The following is a 20,035-nucleotide window of genomic DNA, read 5'->3' as shown; positions in this document are numbered from 1 at the left end:
CAAGCATAAATTTTTTTTTCTGCGATTATTCCATCCCTGTAAAGGTCTCTTTGACACTAAATTTCCATATAATTTCAGGCTGCTAATGATTAAAAATACGTCTTTTTCGAATGTTCAAAAAATGGAAGGGGTTGTGTCGTCCCACCGTCACAAGATATCGAAAAATGGAGGCCGGCCTTTTGGACAAAGTTACACGCAAATTGAAGAATGGTCCGAGCAACTGCTGTGTGAGTTGGCGGAGAATGACCCATTAATTTAAAACGTGTTTTCAAAAACTTTCAGTTTGTCATGGAGACGGTATCATTTAAAGAGTTTTACTTAAAATTATGTAAAACCCTATTTAGTATATTCAGTCTTGAGATATCGTGGCAACATAAATCACTTCGTGTTTTCAGAGAGCTTGACTCACTTTCAGTATTAGTTTGTCTGTAGCTAGCTCACATCTTTAAACAATCCAACTTTTAAATTTTCTTCAAAACAAAATTGAATATAAAATAAATTTAATATTCAGAACTTGTAGTCATAAAATCCTGCACCAAAATGAGTACGATATTCTCTCATCTAAAATTAACAAAGGGAACACGAAAGGCAATGACTGCGATTTTTTTTTTTTGAAGAATAAAAGCTTTTAATGATAAAGCCATGCATTACTGTTAACTTCTGGGTAATTTAGGCTATCTGAAAACATTCCTGTTTCTGACTGAGTCATATCTGAGTTAGTCGCGTTTTTTTAGTCCTATTATCAGCTGCAGGAATAACACAATGCTCAACCGCAATGCTGAATCTAATCAGAGAGAACTTTAGTAACTGTTGAACATTCACTTGTTTAAGATGTTTCGAGTTATTTCTTTCGTGATTTTTATTGTATCCATGAGCAACTGTGTCAAATATAATGAAGAGTTTACCAACTACTTTCAAGGTATGATTAACAAGAATTTCAAAATAGAAGTTTAAATTTTTTTTTTGCGATTTTGTTTAAATGTTTCAGCAACTTCTGGATGCCTTCAATACTTTAGCAATGAAGGCTACTACACAAAAGGGCCTCATTTTGAAACTTCCAATTTTTTGTACATCAATCAAAGCACAAATGTGACAAAACTCAGAGTCGGAATGCTGGGCGCGTTCGATGGCCACATAAGAATGGTTCCAGTAGAGCATCCCTACAATAATATTGATACGCTTGAGATTGGTGAAGATTTGCGATCATCAATTATGTTATCATTGTTATTAATTTATATATTTTTTTAAGTAATCGGTAAAAACAATGGAAAAGAGGTCAGTGTTCGAGCTTATACACGGGTTGGTGAAGCACAAATAAACAACTGGAACGATATTGTTAATAAAGAAATGCCAAATTTGATGTCTCCGTCGAAACCATTCCTTTTCACCATTATAGTATTCCATGATGGACATGTTAAACTTGTGAAAGACAATGAAGTTGAACCATTTTTAGAGTTTTACCATAGGCATATTTCGCTTGATTTCGTTAGCTTCCCTAACTGGAATCAACCTGTTAATTATTTCTTTGATTGCCCATTATCTTTTGAAGAACAAGTTTAAAAATAAAAATAAAAATCAAACGATAAGTCTCAACGAATAGTTCCCACCCATCAACACGTTCCAGCCAGCCTCCGGATGATGAAACAGTCATTAAAATAAATAAGCAATTGAAGAATAAACAGCAATCTGGTTGAATAAACACCGCTCGACAACAACAAACCCTCGATTTCCTTCCGGATTGCTTTTTTCTGTGCATCTCTCCCTCTTGATGATATTTATTGGAATCTACACCTTTCAGAAGGAGCTTTGGCTTTGCTTGCAGGAAGAAATCCCATTTCGAACCCGGCACCGCCCGGTGTTTGCTCAAGGCATTCCGAATTGGTTCCAGCGTTGAGGCCCCGGAAGCTGGTGGTACTCTCGGAGCACAGAAGAGTCACTGGTCCGCCTGGCTACGTGATGGCGGTGACTGTTGTGATTTTATTTTGCACGAGTCAAGATCAGTGAGCAACAAAACGGGTGACTGCTGTGAAATTGTAGGGTGAAGCATTTTTTTTACTAAATTTAGTTAGATTGCAAACTATTCTCTTCGTGCTTGTTCCTTATTTTTTCAAATCTCCAAGCTCTTAAATTAATTGACACTGTATTTGACTTATTTTAACAAATGCATCTGTTTTATGATTTTCTTATGTCAAGAGAATTTAATGACATTTCGATTTTCAACAAGCTATTTTAATATTTTAATAGTTTCTTTTCTGTTGTTTTAGTATATGTTTGTTAATCAACAATTTTATATTTGGACACTGGAATTAAATTTATATTTGGGAACAATTTATATATTTCCATGGAGCAGAAATTGGAGTGAGAGTTCAATCGCTTTAAGTATTTTTAAGCCCTTTGCATTAACGTAATGATTCGAAATCCAGACACTTAGTAGCATATCATATTTGTTATAGCTGGCAAAAAATCATGTAATAAGTTGAAAATGTAGAAATATCATTAGGATGTAGTATAAACAGTCAGTTTCAAGAAAAAGCATGCAAAATATGTATTTTCGAACAATTTTTCATCAGAATTTAAAAATTAAAATGACTTGTTGTGCTTCGAATCCCGGACACTGATAAAAGCTGATTCGAAATCCGGACACTTTTGCTTCGAATTCCGGACACTCGATTTTACTTATGAATCGCACAAATTTGGACTGAAACGCCTATGAAATATTTCAGTTGAAATGTTTCGCATTTTTGGTAAACTTATAATTTTATTGTATTTAATTGTTTTGGCGTTTGTTACAGCGTTCAAACAAACTTTAAACGAAAGTTATTGTTGGAATTCATTAAATAACACAGTTTTGACATTCATAATGTGAACTTATATCCAAATAATTCATGAAACAATGAAACATTACTAACAGTTATTTATTTTTTCAATTAGGCCATTGAAAATGTGTTTTAAAGTTTATTTTCCTAGACTCTTACCCAAGTCAATTAGGAGGGGGGGGGGGGGGGAGGCGCAGTGCAAAAATGAAGTTAGAAAAGAAAGCATACAACAATTATCAAAAATTGTTGGTAAAATAAGTTTTAATCTTATTTTTTAAGGAAATAAAATGAACGCATTGAAAATGAAGTAATTACTTTGCAAAAATTTCTTGTTACTGGTTTTTGGGGTTTTCTTACAAAATTTCCAAAATTTCTGGATTTTTTTACTTGACTTGTTTTTTATAGTATCCATCAACCGTGGAAAATATTTGAAACGGCCTTATTAAAAAAGAAGCATAGCTATTTAAATAATTTAAAAAACTTGTTTGAGACTTGCTTTTATAATCACAAAATCCTTTAAACTTCTTAGGTTAATGTAAATATTTTAGAAGTTTTTTTAAGTTTAAGTTTCTGGAGCAACTGATAAAAAATATCAAATTCCAATCAGAAATATTTGCAGTTGAATCAAGTTAAAAATCATACGTGTGATTGAAAACATATGTTTAGCAAAAAAAAACTTCTTAATAACAATATTTTACAAAATATTTTATGACGACTTCAAACATGCCTAAAATTCTAATAATGTAGTGAATTTTTAAGAAATTTTAAAGCTTTTTTTTATCACGTTTATTAGAACATTTTCACTTTACATTTTAGAGACAATTACACTGTAAAACAAATTCTAGTGCGCCTACTGTTAACGAGCTAGTGGCTTCTAGCACATAGTTTACATATGTTATAAACATTTTTAGAGCCTTGTTTTTAGCTGCTGTTTTTAAATGTTACTCTCCTGTTCGAAATCGACTCTAATTTTGACTTGAGAAAGTCTCACAAGTGAACAGTCCTGACACACTGTGAAAATTTGTGCTCCAAGTCTTCAACTGCTTGGGGGCACATTTCGCAAAAATTGCTACTAACTCGGTTTTGCCTAAACAAAAGTGCTGCATGTGGTATCTTCTGATTAATGAGCAGGTAGTAAGAAGATTTCTCTGCAGAAGTAAGTTCCCTACATCTGATGTTACGCCAAACTCTTTTCCATGAGATGGCTTGGTTTTCCTCAATGATCTTCGGTGTGTTTAAGTTTTCGGCAAGCCGAGGTGGGAGGTAGGCTAGCTCCCGTGCCAGCGTTTTCAGGCAAGGGTACAGTGCGGGAACGCCAGCGGGGTTGGGAGGATTTTTCAGCTGGCTTCCAAAGGACTCAGCAAACGGAATGTTGGTTTGGCAGTGCACAAAGCGGTTGATCAGCAAAGCTTTGCATTTTTGCATCGGAAGATGCAGGTTTAGGCCTCCTTGGTCGATTGGAAGACCAAGCTGCTCCATTGCCACACGTGTTGGGTAGCGCTCCCAAATGAAGCTTCCAATTTGCGACGTCATCCTTGCAACGGCTGCGTTGGGGATGCTAAGTATCGAGGCCATAAACCAAAGCTTGGAGGTGATATAGGTATTCACTAGTATCACTTTTTGGAAGACCGTGAGAACCCGTGGTCTGAAGATCCACATCAGCTGAGAGGTCTTCCGTATGACTTCCCCCCAGTTGAAGTTGATTGTTTGCTTGAGGGAGTTGAAGAAACTTATTCCGAGTATCTTCACCGAGTCGCTGACGTTCAGCCAGCTGGGTGTTCGTCGTCCGCTTTGCTGCCTACCGATGTTGATAGAGACGGTTTTGTTGGTGTTTAGCACAGCTCCCGAACACAGTCCGAAATTTGCAAACGCTTGCTTGATCTGGTCCAGCTTGTTATCATCCGCAACGATAACGGAGATGTCGTCCGCGTAGACAACCACCAACTCGTGAGGGTTGTCGCAGATTTGGAGGATTTTTTCAAGGAGAGGATGTAGGTACAGGACAAAAAGGTGCATGCTTACTGGATCACCTTGCCGCACGGAACGTTAGATGGGGAATGGGGAGGACAAATTTCCGTTTATGAGGAGCCGAGACGACGACATACTCATGATCTTATCAAGAAGACTTACAAACCCAGGGTGAAAATTCATGCTCCGCATCACAACCAGCAAGAAACTCCTACTCACACGGTCAAAGGCGTGATCTAGGTCAAAGGAAATGAGTCTGCCCGATCTTTTTCGACAGTTGAATTCTGCTACACGGTCTTTTACAGCATTTAGGGCTTCAAAGATGTTCCGATGTTGGTTTGAGCATTTCTGTGCAGCATTCAAGATGTGGTTTTCTTCCATGACTTTCTCCGGACGTTGCTTGAGGATACGCGCCAGTAGCTTGTAATCAAAGTTTAGCAAGGATATCGGCCTGTAAGCTTTGATTGTGTCCTCGTCGGTTTTCTTTTTGGCCAGTACAGCAACCCCTTCAACAAAGTTGCTTGGAATTTTGCCACAAAGCGCTTCGTTTAGGATTAGATTCAGTTGCCTATGGATTATGTCAAATGCTCTCAGGTAAAACTCCTTAGGGACACCGTCGCTTCCTGGTGACTTCCGTGACGCGCTGGACTTGATTGCGAAGTAGATCTCCTCAGTGTAAGCTTATTGGAAATAAAAATCCTATATTTTTTGGTCATTATACTGTTAATCGTTTATTGACAGCTATCAACTCAGTTCGACGTGCAGCTTGTAGGGGACATCTGGGACTACCATCTGAGACTGAGAACCTCAAGTAACATTTTTTTTCAGGAGTTCTACAAGAGCTCTTCAAGATAGCTACAGCATAGCAGTTTGGACCGTGGTAGGATAAAATTCTCTTCAAAACTTCTTCAGGAGTTTGGAAGAGTACTTGAAGAGAGTTTTATCCTACCGCGGTCCAAACTGCTATGCTGTAGCTTTCTTGAAGAGCTCTTGTAGAACTCCTGGAAAAAAATGTTACTTGGGAACGCTTTGGGTAAGACAGTTTAACATATTAAATAGACACATTTTTTTTAATTAAAATTCAGGTTTATTCTGTACATTTGTAGCCATCAATATATTTTTATTTAATATTCATATTATTTATTTTTATTCATTCCATGAAATGGAAAATATTGTTATTGGATGCAATTTTTCGAAGAAAATTTACTCTGAAAAATATTAATTATGAATTTTAAATAAATTAGAAAAAAAAACTTTTGTTTTAGGCAGATTTTTTTTCTTCAAAATCCCACATGTTGTTGTTCATTTGCAAAGCTGAAAAACAAACAAATGTTTCATATTCAAGTTTTGTTATAGAATGAGATAATTCGTATTAATACTTTATTTTCAATTCCAGAAAATATTTTTTTTAAATCAATATTTCATGAACTGGTTAACTGACAGTAAACATTTAAACATTTTAAAAACCATTAATAATGATTAGGATATTTAATTTTGTCGACTTCAAGAATCACGTGAATTGCGTTAAAAACTGGGTGTTTCCCCGAAATTTTGCTGCTCAATCAAATTCGTTCAAGTAATGTTTATTTAGAAAATAGGGTAATTCTCCGCCAACTCACACAGCAGTTGCCCCGACCCCTCTTCGATTTGCGTGAAACTTTGTCCTAAGGGGTAACTTTTGTCCCTGATCACGAATCCGAGGTCCGTTTTTTGATATCTCGTGACGGAGGGGCGGTACGACCCCTTCCATTTTTGAACATGCGAAAAAAGAGGTGTTTTTCAAAAATTTGCAGCCTGAAACGGTGATGAGATAGAAATCTGGTGTCAAAGGGACGTTTATGTAAAATTAGACGCCCAATTTGATGGCGTACTCAGAATTCCGAAAAAACGTATTTTTCATCGAAAAAAACACTAAAAAAGTTTTAAAAATTCTCCCATTTTCCGTTACTCGACTGTAAAAAATTTTGGAACATGTCATTTTATGGGAAATTTAATGTACTTTTCGAATCTACATTGTCCCAGAAGGGTCATTTTTTCATTTAGAACAAAATTTTTAATTTTAAAATTTCGTGTTTTTTCTAACTTTGCAGGGTTATTTTTTAGAGTGTAACAATGTTCTACAAAGTTGTAGAGCAGACAATTACAAAAATTTTGATATATAGACATAAGGGGTTTGCTTATAAACATCACGAGTTATCGCGATTTTACGAAAAAAAGTTTTGAAAAAGTTGGTCGTCATCGATCATGGCCGTTCATGGTCACTCGCGACAGACACGGACGACGAAACAAAGAGAAACGCAAAAAAAAAATTTTTTCAAAACTTTTTTTCGTAAAATCGCGATAACTTGTGATGTTTATAAGCAAACCCCTTATGTCTATATATCAAAATTTTTGTAATTGTCTGCTCTACAACTTTGTAGAACATTGTTACACTCTTAAAAAATAACCCTGCAAAGTTAGAAAAAACACGAAATTTTAAAATGAAAAATTTTGTTCTAAATGAAAAAATGACCCTTCTGGGACAATGTAGATTCGAAAAGTACATTAAATTTTCCATAAAATGACATGTTCCAAAATTTTTTACAGTCGAGTAACGGAAAATGGGAGAATTTTTAAAACTTTTTTAGTGTTTTTTTCGATGAAAAATACGTTTTTTTCGGAATTCTGAGTACGCCATCAAATCGGGCGTCTAATTTTACATAAAAGTCCCTTTGACACCAGATTTCTATCTCATCACCGTTTCAGGCTGCAAATTTTTGAAAAACACCTCTTTTTTCGCATGTTCAAAAATGGAAGGGGTCGTACCGCCCCTCCGTCACGAGATATCAAAAAACGGACCTCGGATTCGTGATCAGGGACAAAAGTTACCCCTTAGGACAAAGTTTCACGCAAATCGAAGAGGGGTCGGGGCAACTTTTCCCGATTTCGTGTGAGTTGGTAGAGAATTACCCAATACAGATTTAACAACATTTAAAATTGAAAAAAAGGTCATCACAATTTTTCCAGGTATTTTGAATAAACCAAGGCCCCAAAAATTGGAATAATATTTTTGGATTTATCAAAAAAAAAATCTTTATGTGATCTTTATCTTTATATTCCAACTTGGATATAAAACGACTTGAAATATTTAAAATTGTCGGTTTTTCTATTATTATTATTCTATTACTATAGAGCAGTTCTCTCAGATTTCGGTCATTCGAAGTTAAAAAATTTTTGCGGCCATTTTTTTCATTTTTTGAAATCAGTATGGATTCAAAAATTCATAACTCGCTCAAAGATTTTTTGCACAACCTGGAAATTTCTGAAAAGTTGACATTTGATGTCCTCTAAACCATATAAAAAAAATAAAAATAGTGTTTTTTTTGCAAATCAAGTTTTAGTGACAAAAAGTTAAATAAAAAATCACAAAAAAAAATTTACCATGTATAATTTTTTTCAATGAAGTCCACATCCATACTTACAACTTTGCCGAAGACACCAAATCGATCAAAAATTCCTTCAAAAGATACAGATTTTTTAATTTTCATACATCATTTTTGTATGGCCAGCTGCCAAATTTGTATGGAAAATTAGATGGACAAACTAATGATGCAAAATGGCTTCTTTGGGCATACCGAAGGCACCAAAAAAGTTTCAGTCGGATTAAAAAATACAAAAATTAAAATTTAAGAAAAAAGACAAGTTCGTAGAGAACTGCTCTATAGCAATTATTGCTACAATTTTAAAAATGTGATTGAAAACACTTTACTTTAAATTGTTTGAAATACATTGTAAGCATTTACTTTGCATTAATATTCAAATGGGTTTTTTTAATTGTATACCACAGATAAAAAAAAATAACATAAGAAAAAAAGATAGTTTCAAGTAGGAAAGTATTGATATGTTGCTATTTATCGTTAAGAGAACAACTGTATGTAGCATTTTGTGAATCTCTTTGTCATAAATATTGAAATCCATGCATAACATTTTAAATTATCATTTTTCATGAACTAGAAGTTTTCTCCATTAATGAATTGAATATAATTATAAAAAAAAAATTAAAAGAACTTTTTTGTATTTAAACATTAAAAGGATAAATTAAATAAAAAATCACGTTCCTTAAAAGATTCCTGAAATTTGGAGTATTGAAGTTACGGCCACCGTAACAAATCAACCTTTTCAGCGTCAAAAATCACGAAGCCTTATAATGAAGAAAAAACTGAAAAAAATCTTATTCTTGAATAAAACTACCACCCTATTGCTGCATCTGTGCGTGATCTCAAAGAGTTCCCTTTCCATCCTCCTAGCAACGCGGTCGGATTTAGATGGGACGTTGGTGGCGATGGAGGTGGCAGTAGTCGTCATCATCATTTTCCTGCCTCCAGTCTACTGTTTTGCCTAGTGCGATGCGATACACCAAAACCAGCGGGAGCGACTTTTTCCCTCGCAGCTCCCAGAGCAGTTTTTCTTTCCCCAGCTGCTGTCGCTCACTGGCCTCGGTTGCCTATTTTTCATGCAAATATTTACTCAAGTGACTGTTATGATTTTCCTTTGCTTTTTCCGCTGTTGCTGTTTTGCTTCCGCTTTTTCCTGCTTTTCCAAGCTTTCAGGGAATGTGGGATGCTGGTTTGGCTTCAGAGCTCTGACTCTGACACCGTTGGTTAGTCGGTTGGTTTTGGTAGGTCACTGTGCTGCTGTATTGCAGGCGGTTCAGGGTGGGATGGAGAAAAAAATCTGGCCAAGCCAAATCAGGACCCCGTTACGGTTATGGTCTGTTGGAGTTTCGCTGGAGGTTTTTACATGGAGGTTTGTGCAGGCGGCTTCTGGAGGGACACTTTTTTCCTCGTTGTTACTTATTTGAATGGTGAGTAACTGCGGACATGGTTGCCAGAATTTTTGGTTATTTTTTTAGATTTTAAAATCATTGAATGTTAACCAACATTCACCCAAGGTGTTTCAAAATAATAAATAATGTACTCTTTTTGATAAACTTGACAATCATTAATCTGGCAACACTGTCTCCTCCCAGAGATCCGAGCTGCCGTGTACCATTTGAGTCAAATCAAAGACCACTTCTTGTTTGCACAAGAACCTGCATGCAACTAGCAACTAGCAGCAGCCGGTAGGTCCCCAAACAGCGAAAGGTAAATATTTCATCGAGATTTATTTCACTGCATCCAAGGTTCCTCCTCCCTGGCTGTGACTCCAAGTCCTGACGCCGTTCTGCGGTGACATTCCATGATTCTGCCTCCGAGCCCAGATTGTCGTCACCTTCGTTTTACTCTGCTGTAACCTTTAGTGTCGCTGAATAGTCCTTTGGGCTTGGGAATAGCTTATGAATTCCTTGTTTTTTTTCTCCCTCCCCAACTCTGATCGTGGTTTGTTTGCAAACATTTGCCTCGACACACAGGAAAGTCGAGAAAAAAATAAAGTCGGGATGATGAAACATGGGCAACTTTTGCAGCGCCCAACTGCAGCAGTTTCTCATTATGCGATTTGTCAGCAATGTTGCCAGGGGATTGCCACAAACCCCTGCAAGTCGGAGCCAAAAGATGAAGCTGGAAAAGCAAAAAAAAAAAGAAATCTGGCACAGCCCGAGGAGTAAACTGAACGAGAAAGTGGATTAAGTCATATCTTGATTAAACTGATTAAACGGGAAGGCGTGATGGGAAAAGGGACTTTCGCTTTTGCAGCGCCCACACCACCCCTTTAAAAAAAGAGGAAGAGCTTTTCCAGAAAAGGGAAAGCTTACCAGGAAACAGTGCTGCCAGGCCAACTCAGTGATAGCGATGGTGATAATAATCACCGTAATGGGATTATAATCACGTGTCGTAATCGTTTAGCTTGAAACAAGAGGAGCGTTTAAAGTAGTGAACATTTAAGAAACAGTAGAAATTATTAAAAGCTTACAAATCGTGGAATTCCAGCAATAAGAAACATTTTTTGTACCAAACTTATTTTTTATGATTTTATTTAGTCCCATGAGAAATTCTCTAGAAATTAGACGCAAATAGACTTTTCACTAGATATGGTACTTTGCCCATCGTTTTTTGTGTCCAATTAAGTCATTTTGCATAATTAGTTTCTTCATAGCAAAGTGCCATGAAAACATTCGATAATCTGTATCTCGAGAATGGATTTTCTGATCGATTTGGTGTTTTTGGACTGTTTAGAAAAAAATAGCAACACTTAAAAAATTACCCAGTTTTTAAATAAATTTTATCACAAAAACTCGATTTTGATAAACTTTTACCCCTTCGATTTTTTTCTCCATTTTTTGATATGTTTAAGTAGACAAAGTGCCATGGCATCTTTTGAGTTATAGAGAATGACTAGGGCTAGTGATTTTTCACGCCATGAAATCGAAATTTCACGCCAACAAAATAGAAATTTCGCTTCATGCCAATTACAAAATATTGGAATTTCAAGGCAATTCCACGGCTTTTAAAAAAGCTCAAAATAAATCCTCCTTACACAAATTAGGTAAATACAAAATTTGAGTTTAACATTTTTAAGCAAAAAGTATCACAAAATTCTTTCTACATTACCACAGTTATAGTTACTTCTACCAAAAATTTGCAAAACATCGATGAATTCGAGAACATTTTTTTTCATTAACCCTCTGCAACCCAAAACCGCCTCTAGGCGAGCTTCGATCTGAAAATTCGCCAAAAATCAATTTTTCAACCAACTTTAGATTTTTAAAAAAGCATTGGAGAGTAGAACTCTTAATATTTAGGAAAATTATAAGGTTGGAAGTGTGGCTTGTTTTATGTGACTTTGCCCATGTTTTTTTAAAAATGTCATTTTTCTGAGGTCAACTTTGGGTGTGTTTCTTACTAACATTTTCTCTATTTTAAGTAAAAAGAAGTATGCAGTAATTTTTGTAGTGTACACCCAAACGGCGGTCGCATGATTGTGATGCATAGCGGCATGAAAGTTTATCAGAATCTGCATGAAAACTGTCCTCATGCATTTTTTGCGATATAGGGGTATGACATTTTTGCCCGTTACCGACAATTATCGACATTACCGACGGCTTTTTGGTTGTATTGCACAAAAAACCAAACCTTAACAGAACGAGGATCGAACAACCAACTTCTTGGTTGTTGATCTGACACGCTACCACTGCGCCATGGAGGCTTGATGAATTGTGAGAGAAAGAGCACCAACTCTTTAAAGTGTTGCTCGGGGACGCGCCAGCATTATATGTGTTGGTGTGAACTGCAGATCGCTGACATGTTTACACGCGGGCAAAAATGAGCTATGAGCTTGCTGCAAAAAATGTTATAAAATGGAACATTTTCTGCTGCAAATCCACTGTTGCAGATTTTGATATATATTTTTCCTTTTTTCCAGACTATGCCTCTAATCATTTTTTTTAATTTAAATGATAATGGTGCCATTCTAGAGCTGAAAATGTGAAAAACAGACAAAAAACTTAACAATATAAATAAACATTAAAATACTAAAAATTAAACAAGAAAAATATAAAACAAGAGAAGTAAAGGGCCAAACATTGAATATTACGCCCATTTAAAATGCTAGTCTTAATTTAAAAATTTTCAAAAATTTTTTTTCGAAAAGATCGGAAAATTTCACGAATGTTTCATGTATAAACATTGAAAATCGAACCATTAGTTGATGAGATATCGTCATTAGAAAATGGTGGGTTGTTTTGGTGAGATTTAGATAACTTCAATTTTCGTGTTTCTTTTTCTTAAAGCGGCTGTATCTCAGCAACCCGAGGTTCAATCTTCAATGTCTCTTAGAAAATTTTATAGCAATTTTTCTGAACTTTTCAAAAAAAAATATTTTTAGAAATGGTCACTCATGGTCACTATTTTTAAAAATCGAAAAACTGCAAATATTTCGCTAAAATCTAACTTTGGGTTGCTATATCTTTGAAACGGAGCCCTTTATCAAAAAATCTGTAAAGTACTTTTCGATTGCAAATTCAATTTTGCTTTAAAAAATAATGTCAAACATGTTTTTGCATGAAGCTTCAATTTTTTCCAAAAATCACTATTTTTTCAAAAAATCATAGCTCTGCGGCAGATTTATTGACCAAGTTTCTCTATGGCTCAAAAGTAGCGGATTTTTGTCCCCTAAAACATATCAAAAAATCTCTAAAATCAAAAAAATACGTATTTTGGGAAATTGAGTTTTAGTAGAAAAAAAGTTGATTAAAAAATCTGCAAATTTTTTTTCCGTGTACCTATTTTTTCTCAATAGTCCTCAACAATACCTACAACTTTGCCCAAGACATTGATCAGAAAATTCACTCAAAAGTTACAGCTGTTTGAATATTTACATACCATTTTTGTATGGACAGCAGCCAAAATTGTATGGAGACTTGTATGGGTGAACCAATGACACAAAATAGCTTATTTGGCCATAGGGAAGGCCCCCACAAAGTTTGAGCCAAATAAAAAAATACAAATAAAATCCATTTCCGGTTTTGGTAGAGAATTGCTCAATAGTCTTATTTGTTTAAAAAAAAATTGGAATAATTTGTGGAGATTTTGAAGAATAATCTTCAGTCGAATTTATTAGCTTGCTATTTGATTTTTATTAACAATTTTAAATTATAATTTGCTTTAGTATCTCCAAAACGAAGCACATCATAAACGTCAAGTTCATCAAAAGTAGAATCAGTAAAACAATTTTTTTTTGCTTTCCAAACTCCTGCAATACGGAAACTTAAGTGTTCAAAGTTTAGGCAGAACATCATTAACATCAGTTTTTTCACATTTATTGAAATTTCCAGAAAATTATTATATATGGGTAATTCTCCGCCAACTCACACAGCAGTTGCCCCGCCCCCTCTTCGATTTGCGTGAAACTTTGTCCTAAGGGGTAACTTCTGTCCCTGATCACGAATCCGAGGTCCGTTTTTTGATATCTCGTGACGGAGGGGCGGTACGACCCCTTCCATTTTTGAACATGCGAAAAAAGAGGTGTTTTTCAATAATTTGCAGCCTGAAACGGTGATGAGATAGAAATTTGATGTCAAAGGGACTTTTATGTAAAATTAGACGCCCGATTTGATGGCGTACTCAGAATTCCGAAAAAACGTATTTTTCATCGAAAAAAACACTAAAAAAGTTTTAAAAATTCTCTCATTTTCCGTTACTCGACTGTAAAAAATTTTGGAACATGTCATTTTATGGGAAATTTAATGTACTTTTCGAATCTACATTGTCCCAGAAGGGTCATTTTTCATTTAGAACAACATTTTTCATTTTAAAATTTCGTGTTTTTTCTAACTTTGCAGGGTTATTTTTTAGAGTGTAACAATGTTCTACAAAGTTGTAGAGCAGACAATTACAAAAATTTAGACATAAGGGGTTTGCTTATAAACATCACGAGTTATCGCGATTTTACGAAAAAAAAGTTTTGAAAAAGTTGGTCGTCATCGATCATGGCCGTTCATGGTCACCCGCGACAGACACGGACGACGAAACAAAGAGAAACGCAAAAAGTAACTTTTTCAAAACTTTTTTTCGTAAAATCGCGATAACTTGTGATGTTTATAAGCAAACCCGTTATGTCTATATATCAAAATTTTTGTAATTGTCTGCTCTACAACTTTGTAGAACATTAATACACTCTAAAAAATAACCCTGCAAAGTTAGAAAAAACACGAAATTTTAAAATGAAAAATTTTGTTCTAAATGAAAAAATGACCCTTCTGGGACAGTGTAGTTTCGAAAAGTACATTAAATTTCCCATAAAATGACATGTTCCAAAATTTTTTACAGTCGAGTAACGGAAAATGGGAGAATTTTTAAAACTTTTTTAGTGTTTTTTTCGATGAAAAATACGTTTTTTCGGAATTCTGAGTACGCCATCAAATCGGGCGTCTAATTTTACATAAAAGTCCCTTTGACACCAAATTTCTATCTCATCACCGTTTCAGGCTGCAAATTATTGAAAAACACCTCTTTTTTCGCATGTTCAAAAATGGAAGGGGTCGTACCGCCCCTCCGTCACGAGATATCAAAAAACGGACCTCGGATTCGTGATCAGGGACAGAAGTTACCCCTTAGGACAAAGTTTCACGCAAATCGAAGAGGGGTCGGGGCAACTTTTCCCGATTTCGTGTGAGTTGGTAGAGAATTACCCTTATTGCAAAATGCTTAGTAAATATGATTTTTGAAATCAATTGATTAAAGAACATAATTTGAATATATTTTTTCATATTTTCCTCAACAGTTGCAAAGTAACCGCCGACAATACAAGTCGCATTCTCAACACCAGTCCGCAGTTTGTGTGCGCGTCGCCGCTTTTTCAAAATGTGCACCGTAGACAAAAACAGTGTGGTTCTGGATTTTTGTCAACTCCAAAACCAACCAAGCCCAAAGCTTGTAAAAAAACTTTTCGCTGACCTTCAAATAAACCAAGAAAACTTGCGAGCATTGCAATTATGCAATAGAAGAAGAATAGCCGTGCTGCAGTTCGCCGATTCAGCAATGGCCTCGTCCATCATCGACAAACCTCTGGTATATCAGGGTTGCAAAATCCCGATTTACCTGGACAACAACGCTACGGAAGTTCGTGTGCTTGACCTACCTCTAGGCATAAGCAATGATGACGTAGTCAAAGTGATGAGTAAATACGGCGAAATTTTAACCATCACCAACGACCGCTGGATTAACTTCTTCCCAGGGATCCCAAATGGAGTTCGGACCCTGCGGATGTTGCTGAAACAGCCAACGCCGAAATCAATCACTGTAAACAACGCTGCTGCAGCAGTGACGATTATAGGCAAAAAATCGCTTTGCAAACTCAAAGCAAAGAACAAAAAATGTGGGGATTCGAGTAAAAAGGTGAACCAAAAAAGCAGTACACCACCGACTGAACCTGAGCCAAGCAGCAGCAGCAGCAGAAAAAGCAACAACAGTAAACCAGACCAAAATGCAATGGAAACAAGTGAAATTGCCGAAGAATCTAACGATGGATTCGAGACCGTGCTTTCTAAGCACACTCGCAAATCCCGGAAGCGCTTGCAAGCATATTTGGACGCGGATTACGACTTAAGAACAAAACGAAGAGAGATGGCTAAAGAAGAAACAACAGATGAAGAAGATGAAGATGCCATACAAGCAAAATATTATTACAATAAGTGTTATGAGTTAACGGTTAAATCCTCGAAGGAAGAGGACGAAGAAAAAAGTAAAGAACTTGATAATTTAAGATCCAAATTTGCCCGTAAATATTTGAAACTAAGACAGAAATCATTAGAAAAAAGGCATGGTATCAATTATTGAAATATAGCCAGACAAGTGATCAAAAACTTTGTAAACTTTCCTCTTCTACTATCCACCTTGAAGAGACGAATGCACAATGGTGTAAAATCTCTATAATAAATCAAAAAAAAAAAAAAATATTTTCCTCAAATATATTCAACTTGTTCTTCGTCAATCAATAATATTATAAAGATTTAAAAAAAATCCTTAAACTTTTTTTTTGTAATCTTTTATTCTTTAACAATATCTTTGGAATTTAGAGGAATAAAGACAATTTGCTGGACATGTACTATAATTATTTGCATTTCGTACAATATTCTAATGAACAATATCTTCTAATAATAGCTTTAAATCTGACATGATTTTTTTTTCAATTTGGAAACTGCTTCCGAATGCTTGTTAAAAGCTTGTGAATTAATTCAAACAATTAAAAAAATGTAACTTAAATGCATAGAGTAGCGATTTATCAATTTATTATTTAAAAATTCGCGGATATTCACTTAATTGCACATCCATGGTCAAATATTACGGATTAAGCGGCTTCCGTGAAATGACGAAAAATTATTAGCCCTAGGAGTCATATATTTTGTTTTTGGTTAATGAGTGTCTTTGTATACTTTCGTTTTGATTTTTTGAAAAAAAAGGTTTTTTTTCGAAAAAATCAAAAATCTACAGAAGAACAAAACTAAAAAATCCTTTTTCGACGTATAATTAAATTGTTTCTCGAACGTACTATTGTTAAATTTTGATAAAGTGGACCGTTTAGATCACAGAGAGGGCCTTGAAAAGAATGAAAATTACCAAAAATCTCGATTAAATTTTCAAAAGGCCCTATCTGCATAGGAAACCCATGAGGGATAGGTTGTTTTGAAAATTTCATCTAGAAATGAGTTTTTCTGAGTTAAAGCTAATTAAAATCACTGCTTACTTTTTCAAAAGGGGATTTATCATGTTATTTGGCTCTATGAAAATGTAAGTCTTGATTTAAAATCTGAATCTGAAAATATTTTTTCATAAGGTTGTTGTTTTACTTTTTGCATTGAAAATATGATCAATGGTTTCCAAGATATTTTTGGTAATTTTCATTTTTTTCAAAGCCCTAGCACTAAGAGGTCGGATCAACTATGTGTCAAAGAGCAAATCTTTGAGTATTTTCACAGCCTTTCAAAAATATTCTTTTCAAAGTTGAGCAAGGATGGAAACTATTTGTTAACTTTTTTTAAAAGACAATTTTATTGAATAATTTAACCTAAAAATGGCTATAACTCAAAACGATGCACATTATCAAACTTTAACTAAAGTACTATTTGATCTAGAATTAAATTTTACACTTATAATTTTTTTCTGTTTTTTGTGTGCATTTTCAATACATCCAAAAACACTGTTTTTCAAAAAAAAATCATAACTTGGCCCAAAACAAAACCCATATCCTATTGCTCAAAATGTGGCACTTTGGAAGGGATACACACGGTGTGTTTCTCAGAACAAACTTAACTGTACTGTAAAAGAAATTGGGACATGTCATTTCATGGTAAATTAATTAAACTTTTTGAATCTGCAATAACCCAAAAAGGTAGTTTTCTCATCTATAACATTTTTCTTCATTTTAAAATTTTTGGTTTTTATAACTTAGTAGGGTTTTTTTGTTGTATTTGCTCTTGAGCAGTGTTGTTAATAAGAGATATAAAGATCTATCTTTTGATCATTCCTGCACCCGAAACGTCAAAAAATATAGCAACCGTCACTATAGCTTGCGATTTCTCTTCTTTTATCTCGTGATTGCCAACAAAAACATTCTCTTTCTATCACCTCTTCTCTTTGCTTCGCTCACGCACACTCGCTGGATATTTTTTTGTTTTCTCCGAAAACCGCAACGAAAGAACGCGATAACACTGCTCTTGAATCTATTTTTAAACAGTGCACGGAAATGGTTTTTCTATTGATCATTTCTAGGAAAATTTTGGAAGAAAATATAATTCAATGTCATTTAAAAAAGAAAAATCAAACACTGAAAACAGTACCTTAAATTTAAAATATCTTGTCCAATTCCTCTCCCTTAATTGAACAACGTCCAAAAATATTAATAACTGTCTTCCCTCCCGTGGCATCAAGCATGTTGCTGATCCTTCAAAGCTTGTTTCTTCCGGCGGCGATGGCACTCAAGAAACTAGACTACGTCAAAGTTGAGAGCCAACATTAGCAGCGACATTTCGCCTCCTTAACGAAGATACTCAAAGCGGCCTGTCGCGGGCAAATGTCGCGTAAGATGATTACGTTCAGCACATTGACTTTTACGAGCTGATGCTCTGCCTGAAAGTTCCGCTCATCGACCTTGTCACAGAAGAGGACCTCCCCCCCCCTCTCCACTGGGACGTCCTTTGATGTACTACGCTGCTCAAATACCCGGCGAAAAATGACTTTAAAATAATCTTGCCGCCCGCCCCCGCCATCGTGGCCTAAATTCCGATATTGCCCCATTGTCAGCCCGTGGCATCACCGTTATGGGGGCGAGTTATGAGGATGAGAGACTTAAACTAGGGTCCATTTTCCAGTCTCTCGAAAGTATACAAAGACACTCATTATAACGACTTGTTAGGCAGAAGACTTTATGGTGCAGAAATATCTTGTGTTTTTTTTTTGTTCGATGCTTTTTTCACTTTTTCGTCATCACCCCGGGACAGAATGTCAGTGAGGGAAAAGTGCTTCTGCAGCCTAGGCGGTGGGAAAATCTACGTTGAGTGCAAGGCAGGGATTCTTTAACATTTAAGATAGTGTAAGAAAAATCATACATTTATTCAATAGTTTAATAATTAACATAATTCAGCGATTCCACGTCAAAGCAGCAGGATCCAAATTCAAGGTGCTCCGATTTGGCTAAATTTTGGCATACGAGTTCCTTGGCCAAAATAAAATGAGCCGTTATTACTTTTTTGTATGACAATTAGTGTGTTTTTTTCCAAAATAGGGTGGTCCAAAAAATAGCAATTTCAAACGCTTTTCTCAAAAACCACTTTTTTCTTAAAATCTTATCTGAGGAATAGCCGAACTAATTTTCGCTCGCCACGTTAAAAAAAAGGTTTTTAGTATGGCTTTTAATGAAAAATACTAAGACATTTGATAAACATAGCTGAATACACTTTCAGATAAAATCAAATTTTTGTTCGCTAAGACGAAGGTCTCAGGACCAAATAGCTCACAGCTGAAAATATGTCTCTTGAATTTTGTAGGATGTTTAAATGATGATGCGACCACCGTTTGGGTGTAGAAAATTTTTACTTAAAAAAATAACTCTACAAAAATAGGTCGTTGCTAATATTTTTCAAAAATTCCAAATCGGCCCAGAAAATAAGAGAACATAAATTTTTTGTTCAAAAAACTTCAAAATTTTAATTTTAATTAAATTATAATCAACTGAAAACGGGTTGGGTTCGTTTAAATTCCGATGGTAAGTACTTCCATATGATTTTTTTTTTTTGAGTAAAAGAATGAAACATTTAGAATTCAAATAGCTTTTTTTGTTCAAATTTTGAAACTAAGACCTGTTATTTGAATTAAAAAAAATCGAAAATTAATAATTTTTCCCGTGTTTAGGAGGTCATGTTTAGCAACTTTTGTTCTACGAAAAACTTAACTTTTCTTTTTTATGATTTTTTTTTGTTTCATTTTTAGTATTTATATTTGCATTTATCATGTTTAGATTATGTTTGTTTCTTATAGTAAGTGACTAATACTACCACCTCCTATCATAACATTTTGTCTATTAAGTTTTTTTTCATGTTTTTACAACTAATTTTGATTTTTTTTACAGCCAATTTTTCACATTTTTTACTTTTGAATAAAATCATTATCATTTAAATTGTTTAAATAATGCTTCGAGGCATGGTCTGGGATTATATAAAAATTACGACATACTTATGTTTACATACAATCAGGGTTGTTAAAATATCAAAATATCAGCTCTCAGCAACTACAATTATCTCGCCTGAATATTCATGCCTCAAATACAACTGCTCTTCTCTC

General features: G+C 34.9%; 1 protein-coding gene and 1 long non-coding RNA gene across 2 annotated transcripts in view; one reads left to right on the top strand and one right to left on the bottom strand.

Annotated features, from left to right (window-relative positions):
* Positions 1-20,035, bottom strand: part of LOC120420924 (tyrosine-protein kinase Drl) — a 167,858-nt gene that overhangs the window by 132,202 nt on the left and 15,621 nt on the right. The window lies entirely within an intron of this gene.
* On the top strand, positions 817-1,707 carry LOC120420925 (uncharacterized). The gene is made up of 3 exons (XR_005605919.1): positions 817-919; positions 989-1,189; positions 1,250-1,707. It is a non-coding gene; the product is annotated as an uncharacterized LOC120420925 (long non-coding RNA).

The sequence above is a fragment of the Culex pipiens genome, chromosome 3 (genome assembly GCF_016801865.2).
Source record: "Culex pipiens pallens isolate TS chromosome 3, TS_CPP_V2, whole genome shotgun sequence".
In the NCBI taxonomy this organism is placed as follows: domain Eukaryota; kingdom Metazoa; phylum Arthropoda; class Insecta; order Diptera; family Culicidae; genus Culex; species Culex pipiens.
The sequence above is the reverse complement of the archived record's forward strand: the minus strand, read 5'-3'. Positions and strand labels throughout refer to the sequence as shown.